The sequence below is a fragment of the Bidens hawaiensis genome, unplaced genomic scaffold, assembly GCF_021521415.1.
Source record: "Bidens hawaiensis isolate Kalapana, Puna unplaced genomic scaffold, B.hawaiensis_p1.1 tig00046154_1, whole genome shotgun sequence".
In the NCBI taxonomy this organism is placed as follows: Eukaryota; Viridiplantae; Streptophyta; class Magnoliopsida; order Asterales; family Asteraceae; genus Bidens; species Bidens hawaiensis.
Genome location: NW_027498229.1, coordinates 76,188 through 86,325, shown reverse-complemented (window position 1 = coordinate 86,325; position 10,138 = coordinate 76,188). Strand labels below are relative to the sequence as shown.

General features: G+C 37.1%; 1 pseudogene; it reads right to left on the bottom strand.

Annotated features, from left to right (window-relative positions):
• Positions 1-8,471: 8,471 nt before the first annotated feature.
• Positions 8,472-9,334, bottom strand: LOC143596210 (NDR1/HIN1-like protein 3 pseudogene; annotated as a pseudogene).
• Positions 9,335-10,138: the final 804 nt, after the last annotated feature.

Genomic DNA, 10,138 nt, shown 5'->3' with positions numbered 1-10,138 from the left:
AAGGTATAGACTTTATCCGACTAAGGTCTAAGCCATTTATAATAAAATAATCGGGTAGTACTCATATCTTGTATGGCTAGCTTATAAGAAATACCTAAGCTTGACACGGGCAACACTTCTACTTGTCGGCGGGTAAACGAGAATACAAACAAACAAAGCTTCAACACTTGCACGTACTTCGAGAACAAATCGTCGGAACATCGGGGTCGAGGCACGATTATCGAGACAAGTGATAGTGGGTGGGATTTTGGGTTGCCTAAAGTAGAGCCCGACACCCCTATTTATAGGGCTGAGATTATGACCCATCGCGATACACGATGGGTTAAAAAGAGATCCATCGCATAGCGCGATTGAGCGCTTAACCGCCTTTGAATATACTATTCCATCGCGTATCGTGATGGAACTCTTGGTTCGGCCATTGCGTACCGCGACGCCGCCCACTAGGTTTGATTGGTCACCTAGTAAACCTGCCATGTGTGGACACGTGGCTCCACGTGGCTGGACACGTGTCACGATTGCTTCGTCTGGTCGTTGCACCGCCCATACTGGGGCACTGTGATGTACCCATCGCGTATCACGATGGGTTACTCCTAATGTCTCCAGAAAATGCTATATTTTAGCTATTTTCAAATAAACCCGAATCGGCGGATGGCTGAGCTGTAAAGCCGGTCTATCTATATGTATGTGGCTATCTTTAGTGAGTGATACGAAGGGTATGTTATTAGTTTAGATCTAACCAATTTAATCAATTACTCCTAAAGGTTCACATCAAACTAGTTCAACATCTCGATCAGAAAAGAATCAAGAGAAAAAGAAAGAATCAGAATTGATCGATATATTTCTCGAAACAAACGAACAGGAAACGAAAGATGAAACCTAAATCATGAGATAGGTGCGATCCCCCCTCCGAGAACTGTATATGAGACTTTCATCTCGTACAGCTCAAGCAAAAACGGTTGGAACGGATATTTAATAGAAAGTTTTGTCTTGAAATCAGAATTTTCTCTTTTAGTCCTTGGACTTTTATCTCTTGTCATTTCCTAGTCTTTCTTTCACTTTCCAAAAACAATAAGGCGACTCTCAAGCGGCTCGCGGCGATGCGAGCGTGCGAAGTGTAAAGTGCACCATCAAAGCGCCACATTGCGCTCTTCGCTGTCGTCGTCACCATCGGTGCATGTCGGGTGCTCCGCACCCTCCGCTAGTACCACTTGGTGCATGCTAAGCATAAAAGAATATTACTATGGAAACCTCCATCTCTTATAAAGAGCTTCCAAATTTATCCCACTTTCCATGTGGGATGAAATTTATCTTTCTTATTTATACCCATGAAAAGAAATTCCATTTTCTTCCTCCTTTCCATGTGGGATGGAATTCTTTCCTCCATTTCTTTAACATGAATTCTTCTAACTTAATAAAGTCCGTATATATTATTTCTTTACCATATTTATACATTATTAATTTATTTTTTTGGTCCTTTTATTTTCAAAGTTGACATCTTAACCCAAAAAATAAATATGATATTTTTCGAGATGTTACAAGTATATTATTATATATTTAAAAGAGAAGTTTGGTGCCGCTAACCAAGTGGCGACACCAAACTTGTCCATACCATTTTGATTTTTTTAGTATTGGTAGCATAACGAACGTAACGAGAACCGACCTAACGTCAATTTTTGATTACGTAAAAGAAACATACTGAATTCGTTTAAACTTACTGAATTCGTGTAAACTTACTGCATCAACGTCCGGGACTGACAATGCTAGGGTTTTGATGCCATTTGTTTTTTTTGTTTTAGTTCTGGTACCATAACGAACGTAACGAAAATCGACCGAATGCCAATTTTCTTTTTTATTTTTTTTAGTTCCGGTACCGTGACGAACGAGAAAGAAACCGACCAAATTCGCGTAAAGTCACTGCCATTTATTTTAGTTCCAGTACCATCGTAACGAAAATCAACCAATTGCCATTTTTGTTTTTAGTTCTGGCATCCTAAGAAACCGACTGAATTCACGTCGACTTATCATCTCAACGCTCGAGATTGACAACGCTTGAGTTTTACCTACCACCCAGATTTTATCAACCTGCCCGGCACAACGCGCCGGGTAAATTCCTAGTTTATAATAAACTAGTGGTTTACCGGCGCATTGCGCCGGGCATGTTGGTAAAACTCGGACGTTGGTAAAATCAAACATTGTAGGTCCTGGCTTTGAGGCAGTAAGTCGCACGAATTCGTTCAGTTTTGGTTATGTGCGTCATAACATCAAAACTAAAAACAAAAAACAAAAACAATTTAAAAACTGAGGTGGACCCATGGATAGCGTCGGTTAGTAAAACTCTGGCTTTGGTAAACCCAAGAGTTGTCGATCTCAGGAGTTGAGGCTATGAGTCTATACAAATTTGGTCGGTCTCCGTCACGTTCATTACAAATTTGGTGAGTATATACAAATTTGGTCGGTACCGATACTAAAATAAAATGTGGTGATTGTATCCAAATTTGGTCGGTTTCACTTAACAAGGCAATTATCCTGTCCACACCAAAAATAATGTTAGAAAGACTAATAGCAAGAAATCCTTCATTTATTTGTTCCACCATATATGTTTTATAAAGCCTTAACACAGTTGAAAAAAAGAAACCAATCTACCATAATTAAAAACCATCATTTGGCAACCTGAGAGATTCGAACCCTGCTTCCAAACTGGTAAAACACTTACCCAAACCAACAAAACCATCCCACCAACACTAATGCACATGCTAACTTTCAAAACCATCTAACTATACTAATAAAAGAAAATAATGAGGATAATGTGGCAATCCCACATTCATTCTTGGACTAATCTCTCTTCTCATTCATTCTACCTATCCATGGGTTATGGAGCAAAACCATATTGGTAAGTGGGTTATAATTTCCTTTCTAATTTTCTAATCTATCATCTTCATTCATTCTAACTATCCATTTGTCATGGGTCAAATTAATTTTGACAAATGGGTTATAATTTCATTTCTAATTCTCTAATATCTCATCTTAATTATCCTACCTATCCATGGGTCATGGGACAAAACAATTTTGAGAAATGGGTTATAATTTATCTTCTAATTCTCTAATCTCTCATCTCATTTATCATAGTTATCCACGGGTAATTGATCAAAACAATTTTTGCAAATGTTGTATATAAAAAAAATCGAATTTGTAAATTTGAGATTCCAGATTTCTTATTATTTGTACTATATATTTTATCTTCTTTTTACCTATAATTCTGTCAATTTCTTTCAGATAATGGATCTTTTTATTTTTATTATTTGACAAATCCCGTGTAATACACGAGTTCAAAAGCAAAACAATTTTGAGAAATGGGTTATAATTTATCTTTTAATTCTCTAATCTCTCATCTCATTTATCATAGTTATCCACGTGTAATTGATCAAAACAATTTTTGCAAATGTTGTATATAAAAAAATCGAATTTGTAAATTTGAGATTTCAGATTTCTTATTATTTGTACTATATATTTTATCTTATTTTTACCTATAATTTTGTCAATTTCTTTCAGATAATGATCTTTTTATTTTTATTATTTGACAAATCCCGTGTAATACACGGGTTTAAAAGCTATTTACTCTATATACAAAAATAAAAATAGCTCACTTTGTGACACCAAACTTCTCTTTTATACTAATTAGTAATAAATACTATTTATACAAGATTGTTAGATCTCAAATATCACCTATTTATTTTGAATACCGTTCATGGTGGATAGGAGAAAATTTCATACTTAAAGCATATTTGTTGAAAACAATCCAAATACGACCCATTCATGTGACCAAGAACAAATTTGTGCTACACTTGTGTTGAAATGTGACCAAGTCCAATTCGAATAATAAAAGATATTGTATAATATTATATGTTTTAAATTCTATTTCTATGCTTTTGTGTTTTTAACGAGATTTGGTTAGTTGATGAATGGGTTTGGAGTTGTTTTGCTGTCTGATAGGTTTGGAAGTTGCGCTTAAAGAGTTTGTGTGGCTGGCCTGGTTTATAATCTTCATAAAAGAGAACGTGGAATGTTACTGGTTTACGAGACTGAGATTTAAGAGAACGCTTTCGATGCATTTCAATCTCGTTCTCCTTTATCGTTTTTGTTGGAACTTCTACTCTTCAATTTAGGGTTTCACAGATATGTGTAGTTTATGTTTTTCTCTATATTTTTTGAACGATGTCTTGTATCATATTGCCATTATGATAATCTGAATTCTTTATGTTTTGTTCGAGTTATTTGTTGTGTATTCATTGATCTTGTTTCAGTTTGTATTTGAGTAAACATTTTTGATTTGATATAATAAAGTTGAGATTCTATATTTGTAACACATTTGTCAACTAACAGAAGTTGTATATTACATAAGAGATTATTCATATGTTGGGATTGTGAAGTTAAGTCCACAAGGAAATGCATGTGACAACATAAATGACTGGGAAATCAATTTTAAGTAGAAAATTACGAATATCACATAAATCTTAGTATTTTCTACTTTACTTATGTACTTAACACTTACTAATATTCCATTTATGAGATTTGTGTCAACTGCAATAATGTTATTAGATAATAGAGCTGAACCCAATATACATTTTGATATAAATTTACATGGATGAGTTATAGCAAATGGCCATATCATATGGGTAAATTCAATGGCGAACCTTGGGTGAGTTCATTCGGGGGAAGGGGGGGGGGCTCAAAATTTATTACAAAAATTCATAAATGAGGGAGACCAGACTCAAATTTTCGGTCGAAAACGAGTAAATTTACACTAAGTATGAAAATTTTCGGACGAAAACGGGCAAGGGTTGATTACAAGCGGTGGGTCAAGTTATTATACAAAGGGGAACAAAAATGAGAAGAATTTGTAGCCACACAAAAAAAACCCTAAAAATAAATTTAAAAAAATTCAATAAAAATCATAATTCAAAATTTAATAAATAAACGAAAAAAAAGTAAAAACACAAAATGTTTCCACTGTCTTTCTCGTTCTAAAAAAAATAAAATAAATATAAAAATAAAAAATAAAAACACAATGGTAAGTGAAAAAAGTTGCGTTGTAACATCTCGTTTTCTCTTTTCGGTTAATAAAATAAAAATATGAGTTACTATGACGGGCTAGTGTTGGGTTAAATAGATTTGAGTAATTGACTTGGATTAAAAAGGAAGGAAGAAAAGACCATGGGCTTAAGCCCATGACCCATGATATATAAACCTTAATTAACCCATAATCCATTCATTTCACTCATTCCTTACACAATCAAAACACACACTTAAGCTCTCTCTCTCTCTCTCTCTCTCTCTCTCTCTCTCTCTCTCATATTTCTCTCTTTCTCCAAACCGAAACCAAGAAGAAGAATCAATATCCGACCCGACGTAATGATTGTATGATATTGTATGGACCCAAACCCGCTAGATTTAGTCCGAAACGACGAGCCGACACCTTAACCCGTTAAAGTCACGAGATCCGGATGGAATCGGGTATAAATCAACCAAAAGATGAGCTAAGGGGTCACCCTAGCTCAGATCTGGATCAAACGGGACGAAAAACGGTGAAAAATGGTGAAAACGACTGAGATCTCGCTTTTCCGGCGAGATCCCGGTTTTCCGGCGATGACGGCGCCAGAAAAACGTGTACGAGGTTGAAAAGAATGTCAGAACCCTAACCCTAATTCGTTATGGAAAACTAACGAATTAACAGTATTTCGTTAATGGAAGGATAATGAATAAGCCTTAATTCGTTATGACAATTCGTTAAGGGGAGATAACGAATAAGCCTTAATTTGTTATACCAATTGGTTAAGGAAAGATAACGAATTAGTTAAGCAATTCGTTACGGAGAGATAACGAATGGACCCTCATTCTTTAGAAGGTTCATTCGTTATAAAAGATCAGTTTGTTATAAAGGTTCCAGTTCCTTATAAAGACCAAATCATTATGAAAGGTCAATTCGTTATACAGGTCAATTCGTTATGAGCCCCAATTCGTTAAAGAACTGAATAACGAATTAGAAAAGCCGGATAACGAACTAGACTTTGAAAGAATGACAGAAAGGTCCCTGGACTTGGAAAAGAATGATATAATTTCAAATAAGCCCTCGAACTTTATGAGTTAGCAAATAAAATAACAATTAAGAATTTTAATGAAAAATATGTTAAGACAGTTAATGTACCCTTGGACCCTGCTAGGGCGCCCCTAGAACCTCGCTGCCAGGGGCGCTGCCCTCGGACCCCGTTTGTTGAGGGTTATAATGAGACTAGAAACGCGATATGGGTAGTGATAGTTAATTGATTCGTGTAATTGTTATATTAGTCGTGCACAACTAAAGAAAGGAATAACCATTAACAGTGAACGTAACCGAGTTCAAGTGATTTTCTAGCCCAATTTCCTTGTTATATTTTCAGGGTTGTTTGAATACTCAATGTGAAGTGTGAATACACTTACCTTAAGTGGTAAGTGCATGATATAATGATTGATGTGATAGTAAGTATGAATGTTATGAATGAATGTTTGTTGGTGCGTGAACAATCTTCGGATATTGCGCGTACCGCCAATGGGAATGATCTCCAAGTGGTTACTAGTGTGTGTAAATGTTTTGATGTAACTTGGTTATTATGTAAATGATGTAATGATAGAAAGTGTGTTGTAGACAAGTAGAGGTGGGGTGTGATAGAAGTGGCAAGGGTCTAGTAAGGGTGTTAGTGGCATGGCGTTAGTACGTAGTAGAGTAAGCCTATACGTGCCTTCGTTATTAAAGTGACATAACGTAAGTGTGTGGTAGGGTAAGCATATATGTGCCTTCCGTTATTAAGTGGCATAACGTGAGTGCGTGGGAGGGCAAGCCTCTATGTGCTCCCGTAAAACAAGTGGCTAAGACGTAGGGGACAGTCAAATGGTTAAGCGGTAAGGTGAACTGGTCAAATTGCATGTAATGGACAGTCTTCGGACACATATATAATTGCATGTAATGGTTATGGTAGGTTGCTTGATTAGCTAGAACTCACTCAGCGTAGCTGACTTTTAGTACGCACGTAGATGAACAAGCTAAAGAGCTAGCATGATGATGGCACATGGCAGGATTGAACGACTGGCATCTGAAGATGGAAGAAATGATGTTTTAAATATGATGTTTTATGTTATGGTTTTAAAGAAAATATTGAATGATTTGTAACGAATAGTTGAAGTTAACGTTTCCGCGAAAAGTTTTATTTAACTCTGATGTTTAGACTGTGTTTATGAGTAAATCCAACGTCCAAAGTAGGTCTCCGGGGTCGGGGCCTTACATGCGTCTTTTTGTTTATCATTGTGTTTATTTTCGTCATTGATTGTGTCTTTTTCCTTAATACTGTGTTTTTTTTATATATTGTGTTATATTACTCAACATTGTGCTATTTTTGTTCGACATTGTGTTATATTTTGCGATTCATTGTGTCTTTTTTTAGTTATAATTGTGTATTTTGTTCATTTTCGTCATTGTGTCTTTGATCTTGGCATTGTGTCTTTTCGTCAATTTTTTTTTATTTTTTTGTATTTTTTTTGGACGGGAATGATAGCGAAAATATTTTAGTTTTTTATTTATATTTTGAGTTATGAATTTTTTATTATTTTTTGGTTTATTGGATTTTAATAATCCAAACTTTGGCCTATTGGCCGATATTAATCTCAATTAAGAAATTCCCTAGAATAATCTTAGCTTTCACTCTGTTGGCCTCCACTGAGCCTTTTCTTAACATGAAATAACCCAGTTAGTTTTAAGGCAAAATATGTCATTTCTATAAATTTAAGGGGATAAACGAAAAATATAAATTAACTTAAAAACTCAACGAAATGGGCACAACCACCACCGCGGTCGCCGCCATCGACACCGCGACCCTCGACACTGCCACCACCACCACCACGACCGCCGTCGTCGACATCATCACCACCACCATTGCGGCCTCCGCCACCGGTGGTGGCGGTGGAGGCAATGGCGGAGGTCGCGGTGTTAATGGCGGTGTCGATGGCGGCGGTCGTGGTGGTGGTGGTGGTGGCGGTGTCGAGGGTCGTGGTGTCGGTGGTGGTGGCGCCTGTGTCATTGAGTTATTAAGTTAATTTACATTTTTCGTTTGTCCCCCTCAATTTGTAGAAATGACATATTTTACCCTAAAACTAACTGGGTTAGTTCCTGTTAAGAAAAAGCTCCGTGGAGGCCAATATAGTGAAAGTTGGGATTATTCTAGGGAATTTCTTAAGTTGGGATTAATATCGGCCAATAGACCAAAGTTTGGATTATTAAAATCCAATAAACCTTATTTTTTTGAATTTGTTTTTAATGGTTTTTTTTTGTTATAGATCTTTCTTACATTTGTCATTTTTGTCTCTCTTTGTATAACGGTCAGAAATTCAATAAATATAACCAATAAAATCTATTCCATATCCATAAAAATAAAAACAATATCCCAGAAACATAAACCCCCTACAATAGAACCAAACAATCAAAATCAATCAAAGAATCATAAACGTAGCTAACAATCTCTATTATTCTCTACCAATCAAAATCACACTTGGTCGTCTGAAACCCACCGGCAGTCAAAGGAACCTTCAAATCACACTCAAACCTCGGCTTAAACTTCGGCTTCACCCACAACACCTTCAACCTCATCTTAACCTTAAGCTTCAAATCAATATCGTAAACCCGATCATTCGTCTCGGAAACATATCTCGATCGCTCACCTTCCCCGAGAACCACCACCCGTTCTCCAGCAAACACCGCACCCACATTGTTCTCCTTCTTATGCCCCAGATAAAACCTCCCCATGTCCCGGGTGGCAAACCGGTTCCCACGGTACTCGGCATTAGCCTCAATGCTATCAAAGTAAATTCCCACACGGCGGTTAGGGTTTCGGAACGTCATGTTAACCGAGAGATTGTAGTAGAGAGTGTTGTTGGTGGGGGACAAGGTGAACTGCGTGAGAGTGGCTTCGTTTACGTGGAATTTAGGCGCGTTGGGGCGGAAGATGAGCCAGAACACCAGGACGGAAATGCCGAGGAGGACGAGGAGGGTGATGAGGATTTGGAAGACGAGGTTGAAGATGCAGCCGCAGAGGCAGGTGAAGCACCAGGAGAAAGGGTTGCAGCTGCCGCGAGAACGGTGGTAGGGTTTGGTGGTAGACATGGTTGTTTCCGAAGATGTGTAACGGGTGTTTATTTATTTATAGGAGTGGGTTATTGTTATTATTAACGTGTAACGTGTTGTGGGTATAAACACGGAGTTAGTGTGATCATGGATTTTCCAAGTAACTTCCCTCAATTGACCGAGTCACGACTCGGAGGGTTTTTTATTTATTTATAAATATTTGTTTGTTTGTATACCTAAATATATAATATGTTTAATTAGTAACGGATTTAAGGGAAGGTTTGCATGATCCATTTTAGTGAGATGGTTTTTGAATTGTCATCAACATAAGATTATGAGAATACATTGATGCGATGCGTGTAGTGGGGATGAGCAAATTCGGTACTCTGAATCGGTACCGGTACCGATTTGGTGCCGTCATTACAAAATCGGTATCAAAGTTTTGAGTTTCGGGATCCGTACGGTACCAGTATTTCCCGAAATTTGACATTTAATAACGGTACCGGTACCGAACCGAATATATCGGTACCAGTACTGGTACCAAGAATTGGTAATTTTCGGGATCGGTATTTTCGGGATCGGTATTTTCGGTACCGGTACGGTACCATGCTCATCCCTATCATGTAGTGCCGCGACTCAGAAAAGATCGTTTGGCCAATGATCCTTAGCTTAAGTAGTCAATTGGCTGAGATAAGTTAATCAAAAACTTTAATTTAAAAAAGAGAGTTTTTAGGTTCAAATCCCATCTGTAATAAAACAAATAAATAAATAAAAATAAAAATAATAAAAGTTTCAGGTTGAGTCACCCGTAATCCAAATTAGCCTTTAAAAGAGAAAAAAAGAAAAAAACTGCCTCGTGCCATGTTTTGTCATGTGGTAGGTTTGCTCTACGACATTATTGTTTGTAGTGCTAAGCCCATCGCCTGTGAAGTGTCTTACCAGGCTCGACTTGGCCCGAAGAATCCATTAAAATTAGGGGTTGAAAGTAGAGGT